Source organism: Melanostigma gelatinosum (genome assembly GCF_949748355.1).
Source record: "Melanostigma gelatinosum genome assembly, chromosome: 5".
In the NCBI taxonomy this organism is placed as follows: Eukaryota; Metazoa; Chordata; class Actinopteri; order Perciformes; family Zoarcidae; genus Melanostigma; species Melanostigma gelatinosum.
Window position 1 is genome coordinate 3173601 of NC_136638.1, and position 15186 is coordinate 3188786.

Below are 15186 nucleotides of genomic sequence, written 5' to 3' on the forward strand. Positions count from 1 at the left end.
GATGTCCTGGGTTAAATCTGACTGCTACGGCAGAGGTTATGTCTTCTTTGGTTACTTCTGATAGAGTCTATAAAGCATGCAAAGGGTTGTTTATGAGAGTGGAGCATCAGTTTACAGTCGCAATGGTTTTTCAGGTCATGCAACTGTTCTGGTTCAAGTTGGACGTGTTAGCGGTTAGTGCATGTCTACAGGGTGAGTTGGAGCATGCAGTTAAACGTTAGTAGTCAATAGTAAGCTGCCATTCTGCCGGTTGGTTTCGGCACTGGCGAGATTAGAGTGTACTTCCTGTGAAGTGCATCTCTCTAAGTTTCTGTTGTCAGAGAGCCCACCCCACTCGCGCTGTTCAAGTGGCGAGGGCAGATATCCCACGTTACCACCAGCACTCAGGGAAACGTCGCGAACAGTTTCACTCTGGAGTGTGTCATGGCGGGCTGGTGATATCTCCCTCCCCCCACCCTCCTAATTAGAGATGGAGACAGGTCCGGCGCACAGGTAAAGTTCAGTTACCTACGGCACTGGCGACTTGACAGGCCCGGGCAATGACCCGGCTGAAAGAAGGCGGTGGCTTCGTTGAACAAGCTGGAGGTGGCTCATGCTGACAGAGCAGGAGAAGAAGGCTTAGTTGACGAAAGATTTTACGAGCTAGGGTGCTCGAAGGGCCTCTAAGGTTGTGGCACCCTAGAGGTGTATGCGAAAAGGTGGGGGAACACATGAGGCTCGTTTCTGACCCGGAGTCGGGTAGAGCAAGAGTGTTATGACCCCCCAGTAAGACTGAAGAATATGTATAGATATATACATAACGGGCATTGCCTTTGCGAACAAGGTCGCTCAAGAAGGTTGAAGAACGAGGTGCGAAATGGGAGTGGTCGTTTCCGGAAGTGTGCTGAGTTCTCTTCCCCCCCCTCTACCACGTCGACTTGGAAGCAGGGGGAAAGGTCACTTGGCTTAGTCAGGTGGGCTGCGAGTCAGTGTTACCTGATGTTGTTCTTGAGGGCGTCTTTCACCCCCCTGGTTCCGTTGGTCTTTCGACCGCCAGGGTCGTTTGTTCCTCGGGGGTGACCAGGGCTCGCTAGGCCAAGTCCTCTCGTCGTCTTCCGACGCTAGGTCAGAGTCGCTCGACTGTTGGATGCCTAAGACTATGGCGGTGTCTTCGTACCGACTTGTCGGCCGTCCGCGTGTCTCCCATGCAAGTCGCGCGTACTTCCTACTCTCTGGCATGGTGAGGTTACTCGTTCTACAGTGCATAGTAACATCGTATCTCACGTTGTCGTGGAGATTGTGCAGGAATAGCGACTTGAGTGGCTCACTGGGTTAAGAGGGTCGTCTGGGAACCGGAAGGTCAACGGTTCGATCCCCGACTGGGACGTGTCACGTGTCGAAGTGTACCTGAGCAATACACTGAACCCCCGGCTCCCCGGGCGCTGATCACTGGCAGCCCACTGCTCCCTATATACAGGGATGGGTCAAATGCAGAGATACATTTCGTGTATGTGTAAAAATATATATGACAATAAAAATGGTTTCTTTCTTCTTCTTTCTTGAAGGCATGGTCTTCTTCTAGACCTGGGGCGTTACGTCCTTGGAAGTACGCAGATCTCAAGCGCCTGAAGTAGTCTCTCGGAGACTCTAGCCTTTCCTGGGAAATGGCAAAGGCGCCGAGGGTGGCAGAAGCTGGGTTGGTGTACAGGGAGTACTCCTCCCTAAGGGCGTGACAAAGGGATGAATAGCAGTCGCGGATGCTCGGCTGGAGCGTTTCAATGAAAGCGTGGACGCTTCGCGCTGTGGTTTTCCACACTAGCTTTAGCTTTTCGCGCGATGAGAGGCGCGATAGGTCGAGGAGGCAGCGATCGATCTCCCTTAGGTAGTCATCGATGCTCGATTCGTGATTATCGGGATTGAAACGCTCTACGTCTTTTACCAGAGACTCAATCTGTCGAGTACGCAGGCCTCCACGGTTGATGGGGCCTGAGCCGTCCGAGTCGTCTGAGTCTCCATACTCGCGATGGTGGTAACGACTATCATCCTCCCTCCCTGAGGGGGATGGGGTCAGTTCTTGTCGCTTGCGTGGAGGATTGCGTTCGCCTGAGGTGGTTTTAAAGCCACCTGGGCCGACTAGGACCTGGTGTTGGTCCTCTCTCCTCCTGGTTGGGGATGTCGCTTTCAAGAAATGCAAGGTGGTTCGGGTCTCGGGGAATGAGGTAGCCGAGACCAAGAAATGACTGGGCTGAAAGGCTCGATAGGGGGTAGCGGTACCTACCGGGGTTGCTGGAACACCTTGAAGCGCTTTCAGTTTGTCATCACTCTCTGATGCTTTAGAGAGTTCTAGGTTGACCTCTCTGAGGTCACTGCGCAGGCTACTATTTTCTGACTGTAGGGCTCTACAGTCACGTGACAACCCCTGAACCTCTGTTCGGAGTGTCCAGATCTCGCGTTGCTGATCATCGCTCTGTGCCCGGGTTCGGGCAGCTTGCAGCTGCATTTTCTGATGGTAGATGAGCAGTATTTCGCCGATTACGTTCTGAATCAGGCACTCTCTGTTACCTGCTGGGTTATTTACATAAGCCACCAGCTGCTCTAATTGCTCGTCGCATAGGACAGCAGTGTATTTTGCAAAGTACTCTCTTTCCTTTGCTGTGAGTCCAAGGACATCAGCCACGGCATCTCGTAATGCGGTGTCTTCTGGAGCTACAGCTCCAGGAATGAGGGCTTTCTCGTCGCTCATTCTCTCTAATGAGCGCGACTCCCAGTGGTTGTTAATTCCCTAGTGTTAGAACGGAAACTGTTAGTGTTACGGTTGTCAGTGAAATGTCTAGTTCGGTAATTTAGGATTTCTACTGTTAGATGTTAATTACTGTTAGTGTTACGGTTCATGCAGGCGCACAGTGAAATGTCTAGCTCTGTGACTTACGTTTCTACTGTTGCTGCTCTGAGGTATCACTACTGCTTTGCAGCCAGAGGTGCGAAAATGCTAATGTGGTTTAGCACTTTGGGCCTGTGACAGCTGTGTGTAACTTCTTTGAGGGACTTAAGAAAACAAGCAAGGTATTACAAATAAACGATCAAATCTACTACACAGCTGGCTGTTAGTTTAAGAAATGAAGCGAATAATTAAACCTGGAAAGGAAACGAAATAAAATTTCGAGAAGGGAATTAAAGATTAAGATTATAAATCAAAATTTTAAATCAAAAATTTAATTACAATAAGAAAAGATTTTGAATATCAAAGCCTACCTATTTTGGGAAATAAGTTTCAGGAATTTGGATCATTCAAAAGAAGAAAAAAAGAATTTTTCGAAAAAAATATTTATTTGGAAAATGAATTATTCAAAAATAATTATGGATTAATGTGCATATATACTGTAACAAAACTGGAATAATGTAGCCTCACACGGGGCACCATTATGTTGGGATCTAAAGGAGCGTGTTTGGGTTATCAGCATTTAAGAAACTGAATTCTTGACATCAATAGAATTATTGATGTATGTAACAATTATTAATGATTATTAATAACGGGGCACCACCCTGCGAACAGGGACCAATAACCAAACGATAAAACTAAGTCTCATAATTAGTAGTCACTCATAATGTCAATAGTCTGCGTATGACTATACATTCAGTGACAGTGAAGGTTTTAAGTTCGAGCACAGGCTACTACATACAGTCTTATCAAATACATATGCACAAGTAATCACAGACGACTGCTCCTTAAAGTATAACAGAGTTTATTAAATCAAAATAATAAATGATCAAATCAATTAATATTGCAACCAACAAACGTTATCATACAATTTTATATGCCTAAACTAAAGAATGAATAAAATGGATGAGGGTGTATGTCTCTGTCTGTGTGTGTGTGTGTGTATGTGTGTGTGTGGGTCTGTGGGTGAACAGGAAGGAGAGTCTTACAGCTACCGCTAAAGACTACAAAGATGGCGGCGTCGAGTGACGCTGGCCAAAAGGGGAGGGGCCTTAAGATACTACAGCTAAACTACCACCAGATGGCGGAGTCGAGTGACTCGGACAAAATGGCGGTGAGACTGCTGTATGTAATCACGTGTGCCGATGAACACATGTGTTGTGAGGCGATCGTTTGAACGGGGTTTCCCCAGGGGCAGAGATAGAAAGAGAGCAAAGGTGGGGGTCATGAATCAAACTTCTGCATGCGGTCCGCGTTGTGGTGAGCCTGAGTTCGATGGTTCTATCACGCATAAGTATACCGCTGTCGTCTTTGAACTGCCGGTAACATATGCCGTGATAAGCCAAGCACCTCAGCTCACTCACAGAGTCGAGTTAATGAAAAGAGAAAACTCCCACACGGAGTGGAAGACAATGAATGAAAATAATCCCAAATAAACTGTCATAGCAGTTAATACACGAATACAGCGGAGCTTCTCTCGTCCGCGAGCAGTTGCGCAATATCTCGATATCACGCGACAGTAACTTAAACACACAAAAACACGGGAATATCAACATATAAATGAATGACCTGAATTAAATTTACGTTAATTTAAGCTAAGCTATGCCCAGATGCCAAGAATCTTACTTGTCGATGCTTCGTTGCAACGTGGAAGTGTGTTCGTGGCAAAGCGGTCCTTTTTCTTCGGCAGGAAGGGGGGGGGGGCAGGCTGCTTGCAGCGCGGCTTTGCCGGCGCTGTGTTGTCGTGGCGTTTGCTCGCTCTGGAGCGAAACGCAGACGTGATCTATCCTCGCTGCAGGGAGGATGATCTAACTTCGGCTGACGGCGTGGTCCGTGCGTCTTACCGGTAATCATCGGTCAGGAGAGGATTAGACGTCTTCCTGCCGGAGTGTGCACGAAAAGAAAAAGAAGCAAAAAGCAGAGAACGGATCGCTGAAGCGGATTCGTTATCGCGGGCGGAGTGGACCTTTACTCAGCGTGGAACACTGCTGTTTCGTCCAGCGAAATGGCTTGTGACCTGACAGGGTTTGAGGAGGGGAGAAGGGCCGTCGCTTCCTCGTGGCCTCCGTCGTGCTGGAGGGGGGAGGAGAGGCCGATGTGTCTTCATGTGTCCAGGACGAAGGTCCAGGCGAAGAGAGCGTTGTGTGTGCTCCCTGTTCGACGGAGGTCGAAGGGAAAAAGCCTTGAGGTGGGGGCTGCAGACAGTTTCATAGAACAGTGGTTGAACCACAGGTTTCCTGGGTTCGCTTGGCCTTCGGCCAATGAGATTGCAGCGGTGCATTCAGGTGACTTCAGGAACCATCGTTTTTTTGGGGGGAGGGGGAATTCACACCCTAGTGTGACATTCCTCCCGAGGAGGTTTACTCTTATCAACCTACAAATCAGGATGAAACCTTTGCTTGAAACAGTGAAGGCCTGATTCTCTTTGTCCACAGCACATGTTTAAGCCATATGGTCAGACCCCAACAATAGGTTCTACAGAACCCTTCTACGGTGTAATGGTTCCACTCAGCACCTCTAAGGGTGCTAACAAGAACCCACCCAGGGCGTTCTACAGAGAACCCTTTTATATTCTATATCTAGAAACAAACAAGGGTTCCTCAAGGGGCTCCCAAAGGAGTCTTTTAACATCCATGCTTCCAACAGTCCTTAAATAACTCTTTCTTGCAAAAAGGATTTGTGAGCCTGAGCAGTTGCTACCTTCGGGGCAAACCCCCGTCACTTTAATCAGCAGGTGGCAAGGAAGACACAGGAAAGACACAGGATCGTTGCTTGAGGCTTGATGAGTTGTAGCATTAATTGACTAACAAACAAATGTGCACACACTACACTGCTACATCCACAGCTATAACTTACTGCGAACCTGACTCACTGTTACACACACACACACACGCTCTCTTGACTAGAGATTGACCCACAGTGGATTTTTAGAAGCTGATTTAATAACGATGGTTTACAGCAGCAAAAAGCAGAGAGCTGATTAATCAGACAGTACCCCTCCCCCACAAAAGAAAGGAAATCATTCTGAATGAACAATCCTTGACTCTACAGACTGTGAAAACAGGGTAACTGTTGAACTGAACATCTAATTCAAAGTAATAAATACAAGTAATATAGGCCTACCTAAATACATAGCCTATATAAACAAACTGAACATCAAACACAAAGTTAATGAATACCTCTATAAGTGAAAGTGAATGGTTTCTCACCACAACATCAGCTTGAGTTTATGGCTTGCTTTACTTCTATAAACTATTTTTTGTAGTCACTCTGAGTTCAAACATTATTAAGAGAATATCCTGAAGTGTGATTTGGTCCATTACATTGTTTGAATATGTTATATTTGTTTACAGTGTGATGCACGTCCCGTTACATTGTTAAGAGATAACTTCAGTGGGGAGAAATCAACTGAAAACGGGTCAGATATGACTCGATGAGCCACTTGTCTGCCTGCTGCAAAAACAGCTGTTTACTGGAAAAGAATCATAGGCTGAAAGTTTTGAAATTTTCATAAAGTGGAGAAAAAATCATCTCTGATCGTCAACATCGAAAAACGTAATTCAAAATCTGTCATGCATCTATGGCTTTAGCACCGGTGCACCCCCCCCAGCCCACCCTCTCCTGGGCTTGAAGTATGAGTGCCTATTATTCTTTGGGAATAAAAACATCTTAAATACATGCATTTAAAAAAAAAACATGCCTAAGCCCGGATGGCAGAAACCCTGGTTTTCAAGGACTTCAGCTGCAAGACGGATTGTGATCAACATTTTGAAATGTTGGTTCAGCATACAGGCTGCAGCTGGATTCACTGCTGGTTACAAAGCCAGAATCTCAAACTTTAAACAACCAAATGAATCTCACTTGGACTCAATCACTCTCTCCATGCAGACCTGAAACTCCAAACAAATTCAGTTCTGTAAATAATCTCTCACTGCCTCTCATTCTTCTTGTCTGTTAAATGAACACGATGAGTGACGAGTGCAGAACGTGGAATACAGCAGAAGAGGAGGGATCAGAGACGAGGCTGGAACCAGATGAGAGATGGAGGCCATGAGGAGAAAACAAAAGCCAACAGATAAAAGAGAGACATGAGCAAAGTGAGTGATGAATGGTGGGTGTAGAGTAGATGGAGAGAAGAAGAATTGACAGAGCAGCACCTACAGTAAAGGCACGACAGAATGACAGGCGAATGAGAGGGGAAGAAAGAGACACGAGTCAGGGAAGAGAGCAATGAAAACGACAGCAGCGAGAGGAGAAAGAGATGCTTGACTGCTTGCGTCTTTTGTGCCTGGCCCGATGGCCCTCGGGCGGGCGGGATGATGGGCACATGAATCAGAAGCTGTCTGCCTGCAAATGCCAAAGAAAGAACCTGTCAATTGTCACGAGAGAGAGAGAGAGAGGAAAAAGGGAGAGAGAAGTACAAAGACAACACAAGAGGATAAGAATTATACAAACGACCCAGATGACAACAATGAACAGATCAAGATACATCATCAGAAGGAGAAGAATAGGAAAGATCAGGAATGAAAAAGGAGAAACGCGGGAAATAATGGGAGGATAGAAGGGAGGAGAGAGGGAAGAGGAGGCAAAAAGAGGAAGGTGAGAAAAGGAAAAAGGAAAAAAGGAGGCAGATGAGAAAAGTGCAGTTAGGGGTGAGAAGAGAGAAGTCTGTCTGGCCATACATGGTTGACATCTGCGCTGTACAATGTCATTTAGAGTAATATAAATGTATGGGATGTGAAGCGGGATGAGGGGGAAATATGAGAGGGAAAGGAAAGGAGAAAACGTATAACATTCACTTTCTTGAATACTTTCTTCATCCATTGATGTAAATGCAGACCATTTCTTCTTTTGCAGAGATGGGGCATGACATTTTCATGCTACAGTGCCACTTTCTGTCTCACTTGCATCAGTATAACACAAAAGTGCATCAACTTTGAGGCAGTTCAGGAGGAGTTTTCTGTTTTCAGTTTGAAACACTTTGGTTTCAGTTCATACTCTGACTGCAAACAGTTGAGCTGATACCTACCGGCTCATAAAACTTGTTCAGACATAGGCCTCTAGTTTCACAGAAGTGGTGGTAACGGCCAGTAACACAGCATTTATAGTGGCATGTTTACTGTGGCAATATAATGTACGGTCTAATTAGTTACAGTGAAAAAGGGGTGAATATGAGTCTGTTTAATCTTATTTTACAGCCCTCGTATCCTGGACTTTATCTGTTCTGAGGGTGCTTCCTTACACATTACATTACATTACATTACAGTCATTTAGCAGATGCTTTTATCCAAAGCGACTTACAATGAGTGTTGTTAATACTTTGACCTGTACTTCTTCTAAAAAGTAATAGCCTCGACCTCCTTCGTATGCAGACTCTGAAGCAGGCCCCTTCTAACTCATATCTATCAGGCTGGTAACCGCTGATAATGCCCATTCAATCGGTTAAAGCCAGTGATAACTAAAGTTACGATTATGTAACCTTAGTTCTATAAGCACAGTCTCTGTGCTCTACTGCAGCGGTTCCCAACCTTTTTGGGCGGATACATACTGTTACGTTTGAGGCAGGGGCAAAGAGCCTTACTTTCTCTTTTCCTCCCTTGTTTTTCACTCCAGACCAACAAGGTGATTGGTTTCCACTTGTGCAGGCCAGTCATGCTGCTCCTTGGTTACCACAGATTTCAAGCTGGCCAAGTGGGGGCAAGAATAAAAGAAGAAAGCTGAGGTGTTCACTCTCTTTCTTTATGTTCTCTGCCTGTTTAAGTTGACACTGTTGTTGATAACTTGTTAAGCTTTGTGGTGGGACGTTCAGGACAGTAGGTGAGTTGATGTATGAACCTCTATGAAGCGCGGGACCTCTACAAATGGATCTCATTTGTGCTCGCGGATTTTGATATTGATTTTCCTTCATATTGGGGTACCCTTTACATTTTACACACATGTAGTGTCACGAATTAACCTTCATATTAGATATTGTTTTGATCTTGCCTGCCTGTTTAATTAAGTCTCCTGTAATTTTAGGTCCTGCCATTCACACCCTATCATCACTTATTCCCCTCACCTGGTCTTCCACGCCCATCTCACCTGCAGCCCATTCCCTCATTAGTCACTCACTAGTCATCTGCGAGAAGGGAGAGAGGGACTTTTCGGCTGCTCCACAAATGCTGCTTCGCCGGTCAGCCGGTCCTGGGGGGTTCCCGTTGGAACGGGCCTCTGACGGTCCTGCCGACTCTCCTGAGTCTATGCAGCTGGGACAAACCCAGCTCTTGATTAACATTTACCGATGCTTGTACTGAGGCCAGAGCGGTAATTTTGTACATTTTTGTCCATACAAATAGATGGCTCACCTGTCATCCAGAGGGCACTGGTGAGCCGGAATGTGGACTTAAAAATGCCCTCTCAGCCTTTTATTCATTCTGCTCATGGAATAATCACACTGTCTCAGTCCTCATTGACTCTGGTGCAGATGCTAACCTTATGGACATGACTCTCGCCTCTCAGCTGGGGATCGGGCAGGTGGTCCTGGAGAAACCCATCCACGCCACGGCTTTAGACGGTCGTCTTCTCTGCAAGGTTACCCATCAATCCACCCCTCTTCCAATGACAATGTCAGGTAATCACAGCGAGATACTCACCTTCCATCTCATTCACGCACCACAGCAACCTGTCATATTGGGCTATCCTCAGTTTAGGAGACATAACCCACACATTAACTGGGCTTCGGGAACTGTAGTACAGTGGAGTGTTCATTGTCATGCTGGCTGTCTAAGATCTGTCCCATCATCTGCTCCTAGTCTTGCCTGTCACTTCTGAGTTTCCAGATCTCTCCGGGGTTCCAAAGGAATATCTTGATCTGAAGGAGGTTTTTAACAAAGCCCGGTCCACCTCGTTGCCACCTCATCACCCGACTGACTGTGCCATTGATCTCCTCCCGGGTACATTTCCTCCCAGAGGTAAACTTTTTTCCCTGTCTGCTCCTGAGACAAAAACTATGAAGAAATATATTAATGACTCATTGGCTACAGGAATCATTGACCATATTCATCTCCGGCTGGAGCAGGGTTTTTCTTTGTTGGAAAGAAGGACAAATCCCTCCACCCTTGCATTGACTACAGAGGACTCAATAACATTACTGTAAAAAATACCAACAGAGCAACAGAGGAAGGGTAGGGTACCTGCTTTTGAGCTGCTACAAGGTGCTACCACTTTTTCCAAACTCGATCTCCGCAATGCCTACCATTTGGTGAGAATCCGAGAGGGGGACGAGTGGAAGACTACCTTTAATACTCCTAGTGGACATTATGAGTATTTAGTTTTGCCATTTGGTCTCACCAATGCCCCTGGAGTCTTTCAGGGGTTGGTCAATGATGTTCTCTGAGATTTGCTCAATGTTTGTTTTTGTGTATCTGGATGACATTCTCATCTTCTCGAAGTCTCAACAGGAACATGTTCCACACCACAGAGGTATAGTTCATGGGTTTTGTCTTCGATGCTGGTAATATCCAGATGGACTCTGCCAAGAACAAAGCAGTTGCTGACTGGCCCCCTCCTTCCACTTCTATCGGCGGTTCATCCATAACTACAGTTCCGTGGCTGCTGCCCTCACCTCTCTTCCCTCCCAGCATATGCCCTTCCGGTGGTCCTTTGCAACAGTAGGGGCCTTTGGTGAGTAAAAATCACGTTTCACCTCTGCTCCCATCCTCATATTTCTAGATCCTGCCCGGCAGTTTATTGTGGCGGTGCATGCCTCGGAGGAGCGGCCCTTTCTCAGCGGTCCGCCCTGAGTGTGTTATTGGTGCGGTAACCTGAGAGGTGGAGGACAAGGTAAAGCCTTTCCATGCTGAACACCCTGCCCTCAGTGCTTGTCCTTTGTTCCTGCCAATCTCCGTCCTCCAGTGGGGACTAGCTTGCCATCCTGGGATCAGACACACTCTAGCACTGCTCAGACAGCGTTTCTGGTGGTCTTCCATGGAGGGAGACACCAAGGAGTTCATCGGCGCTTGCCAGGTCTCCTCACAGCATAAGAGCACTTGCCAACCTCCATCAGGGCTTCTTCATCCTCTGTCAGTTCCTAGTCATCCCTGGTCCCACATCGCTTTGGACTTTGTAACCGTAATCCCTACACGTAGTACACTTCTGTCTAGATACTTTAGGATTATTGGCCGGTGCCACCCCTGTATTTGTTTTGATGAATCTATTTTTAGATAAGCCAGTAAACCCCTCTTGTTTGTGTTTTGTTTTCAGAGGTAGAAGTTAGCCAGGTCTAGTCTTGTTATATTGATTTATATTCGTTTGGAACGACCACTTTGTCCCATCCTCTCCCACATTGTTTGGGAACCTGTGTTTGCAAGTACCTGAGGTTGAATTAAATCACTTTAATTGTTACTTCTACTCTTGACTCTTTCCTATTCTGTGGTTGTCGTGTTATTGTCTCAACTTTTCCCAAGACTAAAAAAGGGGATGTAACATTACACATAACAATAATTATAATAATAATTGTAACAATAATAGTAAGAATAATAATAACAGCAATAATAATAATAATAATAATGTTAAAACAACTCCTTTTAAAAAAAAAGAAAAAACAAACAAAAGAAATTACAATGTATTTAATTTAATTTGTTTTTAGATGATCCCTTAAGTGTTGACATTTCTGTCTTACCCAGTAATACTATTATTGTATAGGTGCTCAGTACTCAAAAAGTTAAATATCTTTTTGAGTCCCTCCCATCCTCTAATATTTACATTAGAGCAGAGCTATTCAAATACAATACAATACTTGCGCTATGATTCCATTCCATAATTATTGAAGTAGCCAACAGTTGTAGTCAGGATGTAGTCAACAAGTGACTGTCAAATCAAATCAAGAAAGTTTAATTTATTGTCAGTTTTCAAATTGAACTGGATTAAATAATAAATAATCAAATAATACATAAATGTTCTTCACTCAAGTAAAATAAGGGCTAGATTTAAAAAAAACAATACATAACAGAAAGCTTTTCCTCCACTAATTTGCCCTGCAGCTTTCAATTCAGTTCATTCAAGTGTAAAGTGATGTCACCCAAAAAAACATGATATTCTTCTCATCCTCTAAACGAGAGAAATGTGTGTGCAGGGACTTTATCTGTGGTTATTCAAAGCACTTGTTTCAGCTCTATTCCTCTCTGTTAACATCATTGTTGGACAGTAAATTCATGATTCTGATCATATTGGGCTCTTATGTTTGAGCGTTTGCTCAAAAGAGTTGTGCTTTGTCTCGTAGTGGCGCTTTTAATAATCGTCAAGGCCTCTGAACAGATGAGACACACTGGTTTTAAACTGCCTGTGGGAAGAATTAACATTTAAAAGTCTGTCCATTCTCAGTTGAAGGCATGGTCTCTCTGATCACATTTCTCCTGTTGGAGAACGCCATGTGAAATAACTTCTCTGACTCATGTATTATTCTCCGGCTACTTGGTCACTTGCCCCGTCTCCGTGAGTAAATTTCACTCGAGTCGAGAATACACATATTTGATGGGCTGAGCAGCATCACGTGATATGATTTACAACGCATGTAATTGGTCGGGGTGTTTCCTGGACCGCTGAATGAGTGCCGTAAAGGGTAGAGAAGAGAAAGGAGACGCACTCCGTCAAATTGAATAATTGTCAATTATCTATTGGTTTTAGGTCCAGGGTCCGGATACAACGGCGTCTGGTTCCGGACCCAGACCTCGGTCCGCCTATTAGTGACCCCTGCATTAGAGAAATGTCTACAATATCTTATTGAGACTCCCATGGTGTAGTAAATACCACATAATAAAGATCCAGACATGCGGTAGTACGCCAGAATGCCAGCTCATATGACTTGTAAGATATTCTACAGAGCTGAAAGCAACTTCAGAAAACAGCAATTAGTGGTCAATACCTGCACTGCCACCGTCTCCTTTCCACATCCTGCAAATGATTATGCTCTTTCACTTTGTTTAAAGCCACGTTTGCAGTCAAGTCCAACCATTCATTTCTAAACAGTTCTCTGGTCAGAGCGGCCACCACCAAAAGATTTCCTTTTTCCCAGTCAGGCTGTTTGTGCGCTTTGCACGCTATGACTTATAGTTTTAACAAATATCAGCTTCAAAATTCCTTGTTTGTTTATCTGATCCTTGTTGCTGTAAAATACTCAATCAATGAGGTTCTTGATTCATGATCATTCATGTTGTAAGCTGACATGGAAACCTCATGTTGTGTGGCTGAGTTCAGTTGACTAATGAATTGACTGCTGTTAACAAGACTGGACAGACAGACTTTTCCGATGACTGACAGGGCAGGAACTGTGGTCTCTAGCTGATAAGACTTGTTCTCTTGTATTGTAAATTATTTCTATCCCAGGAAAAATACACAAATATGTTTAATAATTCTTTATATTCATATATACATCAACCCATGAACTTAAAAAATGACTGGAGAATCTTAAAACATGTATGTTATTTACGTAGCTTTGGACATCATTCGTATCATCATACTCAACAAGATATCTGGAAAGTTTGTGAAAAATAAAACTTATTTGGAGGGCGATATTTTTACCCAAACTGTCCCAATAAAGAGGCCCATTCCTCAAAGCTTACAAGCCAAATTCTTGTTTCAACTTTGATCGACCATACCTACCGTAGTTGGGCTCACAGTTTTCAAACTGTGCAATGAGTGATTATCTGCTGACATTTTAAGAGAGCTGATCTATTTGCAATCAGTCCAACAGGTCTTCCAAAAAATTGTGGACCGTGCTGTCATAGAGGGAAATATACCAAACCAGATTCATCCTTAACCCAATAGCGACAGCTCTTACAGGGCAAAACTTATACAATCGAAAACACTAGTTATGTATTGTAACTGCAGATTCTATGAGTACAAGACCTCTCAGCTGTGGGCCCCTCTGGCTCCACCTACGCCAGCTGAAGAAATGCTGGTTCAAATTGACAGCAGAAATATATGGTCACACGACTGCTGTATGTCACAAGTGCAAACGTAAGGGGGTCCCTGTCGGGCTGAAAGGCGCTAGAAAAATGTCTCGACTGTGCATTCACACAGGGACTAGACCCAATAGCGGCAGCACTTAGAGAGGTACTCCACATATAATCTGAAGTTACAATATGTAACTAACGTTTTTTGCTTGTCTTCTCGGTTTGATTTTGCAATAAGATACAATGTGTTGTAAATGCTGTTTAAAGATGCACTCCCGCTTGTTTTACTGAATCACACCAATGACTCCGAATTTCAATCCAGCTCATTGAAAGTGTGGTGTACCTTTTTGACTGAGGACATTTGTTGATCTTTTGGGGGGCTGAAACAAAATTGAAGATTACATAAATCTCTGATATCTGGGTCAAAGAGAAGAAAACAGAATAAAGATAGAACTTTGTCTGCGGAGCAACCCATGATTATGTATTTAAGCTCCTTAGCTCCTAAGTCTTGGTGCTTGTGCGAGTACGAAAAACATCAAATTGTCACCAAGGTCTGGAGAGAAACAATCCGAGACGGTCGCTCCCCCTCCTCTCTATAAACACCGACTCTCTGCATTAGCCTCACATTCTTTTATCTCTTTCTCCCCTCTCTCCCCGTCTCTGTATGTCTCTCACTCTATTCATGTCAGACTAATATGACGCTCTGGCCTCGTTCCAGAACAGTCTCAGTGGAACAGCTGGTTTCAATTAGATCCCCTTTTAGGTCCCTATGTGCACGTGCACATATACACACACTCGCACTCACCCTCACACACACTAAAAAAGAGTAGGGCGCCCTGCTTCCCTTGGCTCACTGCTCTGTTGATGGAGTAATTGAATCATTTGACCAAAATATTGGTGGTGCAGTGAAGCATCTAGCACTGGCTGTGGTCACCGCTCTGTGTCTTTCCATTCGACTTGGCTGGTCAAGCTGTCGCTCAGCCTAATATAACAGTAATGTGCTGTAATAATGCACCGTGGAGTACGAAGCCATACCACACTTCGGCTTGTATGAACTCAAATGAACTGCAACACACATTGAAGTTAGAGACACTTATTCCTCTGATTAGTGTGGCTTTGAGTGGTGGTTGTTTTGAGTGAATTTATTTTTGGTTTGTGTAATTTGTTCTGGGTCTTTATTACAAAAGATATCTTGAAATTAGTGACATTTCAGGAGTAGATGAAGCTTAACTAACTCAGTCTATCAGACAGTTTATCAGACAGACAATTTGAATTGAACATTGTAGATTGGATGGATAGCATGGGTTGATAATTAGCCTGAAAGATATCCCATATACT